Here is a 3,149-nt window from a genome sequence, read left to right on the forward strand (position 1 = left end):
GGTTTGGAGTGATCCATGATGGTGAAAGCTATTTTGCTATCAACCCTGACACTTTTGCTACATCAGACTGTGTGTATATTGCAGAATACAACATAAAATGTGATCTGGGTGGATCATTATGGACGATTTCTTCTTATTTCAATCTATGACTACTTTTATTGTCGTAAAATGGTTTGAGTTCTAGTTGATCTAACTTTCCAGGAAGTATCTGAAGGTCATTAAATTTTAGCAAGTGAAAGTGCCACTGATCCTAGCATTGGTTGATATGATTATTACGATTGTTGCTGGATGTACTGCAAACATGTACTACAAGTATCTTTTATTGATATGTAATGTTGAAATAGATACTCGTGTTCGTTAATACACATGTCTTATATTACATATGGACCAGTTCGTGTATATCTTAATTATGTTTATGACTATAATATATACAAGGATAAAAGCTTTCAAGCAAATACATAATTTGACTTGGGTATTGAGAGATATCTGTTTGGTATAAACATGAACTACAGTGATAAGCTTTGACTGCTTTAAGAAAGAAAAATATTGTGTTTTTTTTGTGTTCCTAAGTGCTGGAAAAGAATGTTTTTGCGTTTGATGTTGATCTAAAATATTCATAGGTATGAGATTTTTCAACGGGAGAGAGATAAAAAATTCTGAATAATCTAGACTACAACAAGTGAGAAAAGTGGACTCATTGTTCTCATTGGTGTTGGCGAAGGGAAATTTTGTTGTTACAGAATTTAGTAGACCAGCCATGCAGGTTAAATTCCTCTAAAAATATTTGAAAGCATTGTTAGTTAAAAGCAAGATCCATACTAGATTATTTAGTTGCAGGATGAGGAAAAGATGTGGATGGAGGTCATCTTGTATTTTGAAGGCGAAAGTCACTTGCAGAATCACAAATAACAGGTGGGTCAAAGTGAGTGTTTTCTAAATTTGATATGAACTGATATCTATTTCACTATATCTTACAGAAAAACTACATTTATTATCCCGTAGATGTATATACTACTTGCTATAAAAAGTTGAAGTTTGAATTTACAATATTGATGAATTGCACAATTAAACACGAAAGTGCATTATTCTGGATTTGTAGTTGTTTCAAATCTTTGTAACGCGCTCCTATAGTTTCTTATGTGCAGTTGCTCATCATTTTGAAATTGCAACATCTATAAATTCTTTTTTTTTTGTCCATGTTTGAAAATCTGTCAACCAGTTTCCTTTCACAAAGAACCCTCCTCGAAACGATGATAGCCCACTCTGGACACCCCATGAAATGGGTTGTCTGTTAAAAATGCGAAATGGTGCTTTTCCTGAGTTCGACCTACTAAAATGACACCTGGCACAGCTCAGGTTTATGTACGTTATATCTGTTTGAATCTTTTGCGGTTAATTGCAGTGAAGATGTAAAAATTAGAATTACAACGGCTGATTGTAACTTTATATATTGTATGTTGTCAGAAAAGGTAAATACCAATTTACTTCTGTAGTCATTTATACATTGTAAGAAGACAGTGAAAACATCTCAACTTCTGTAACCAATTTGTATGTTCGAAATAGGCTGTGAAAACACGTCAGCTTATGTAATCAGTTTGTATGTTCGAAGTAGGCTGTGAAAACACGTCAGCTTATGTAATCAGTTTGTATGTTCGAAGTAGACTGTGAAAACACGTCAACTTAGGTAGTCAGTTTATACGTTGTGATTAGGCCATGAAACATGCAAACTTCTGTAATCAGTTTATATGTTCCAAGTAGGTTGGGAAAACACCCTAGCTTCTGTAATCTGTTTATACGTTGTGATTAGGCCATGAAACATGCAAACTTCTGTAATCAGTTTATATGTTCCAAGTAGGTTGGGAAAACACCCTAGCTTCTGTAGTCTGTTTAAATGTTGTAAGTAAGCCATGAAAACACGATAGTGGTTCATAATAGGGATAGAAATTGCACAAAACCCTAACAGAACGTTTGGGCAAAAAGCACCTTAAAGAGTAAATATTCAGTTCAAACAACACTTTAGATCTTGAATATTGGGCTGTACATATATAAAAATGCACGAAAAAGCATGCATGTTAGACTTACAAGGAAAAGGAAATCCACTCGAAACGGCATGTTTGTAATTCTTCTTCTTCTTATTATTATTATTTTGCCAGCCTACAACAAAAACGGCTTGGTATATTGCACCCAATCTTTTTGTAGAAGACTAAATAAGGCACTGCGAAAGTCTTAGTTGTATTGAAAAGTCGATTTCTTTCGTCTATATTTTACATAAGCCAAAAACGTCATAATTTTAGTGTCAACGATGTTATCATTACTCCGTAAAGTTAGCTTTTTTTTACATATATCTGATGTTCCTTTAAAAAGCTTAAGTACATGGTGAAACAGGAATTACCAGCCAATAATAGATGAACATTAGATGACTGTAACATGTAGATGCTAAATGCTTTTTACACTATACAATCTATGTTTTTAGGAAGCCAATCCCAATATTATGTAAAAAAAATCAATACACATAATATTAAATTTTATTACACACATTCGTAGAATAATTACTTTAAAATACACGAACGTTTATTTAAAGCGATGTTTTAGATATATATATGATTTATTTGAAAAGGTTGCTTTTCTACTGGTAAAATTTTATATGCCCTTAGTTAGGGTTGTGTCTAATGCGATCAAATAGTCAATAGCTACAGTAAATCATCATGAACCGTATGAGTTAGCTATTAGCTATGTTTATTATCATTACAATATATAAAGTTAGGTACCATATTAAGTAATTCTTTGCCCATAGTTGAGCATAAAAACGCCAGAAAACAAAATAAATAAAAAATTGGGAATTTGAAAACCTGCAAATAAGGATCGTAAAAAAGTAAGGAAACGAGACTCAAGACACTGTAGACATTATTCATTCAAACTACAAGTCCGTATTTGACTTCACCAAATGCAATTCTAGGTACCAGAGTGAAGCAAAAATAGGGGTTTGTAGTTTAAGTAAGTAATGTGTATAGTATCTCGAGCCTTGTATCCTTACTTTTTTTACGATCCCTATTTACAGGTTTTTAAATTCCCAATTTTTTATTTATCTTGTATGTTGTAAGTAGGCTATAAAACCCGTCAGCTTGTGTTGTCGATTTGTTTCGTAATCA

This window comes from Limulus polyphemus, unplaced genomic scaffold, assembly GCF_000517525.1.
Source record: "Limulus polyphemus unplaced genomic scaffold, Limulus_polyphemus-2.1.2 Scaffold529, whole genome shotgun sequence".
NCBI classification, from domain to species: domain Eukaryota; kingdom Metazoa; phylum Arthropoda; class Merostomata; order Xiphosura; family Limulidae; genus Limulus; species Limulus polyphemus.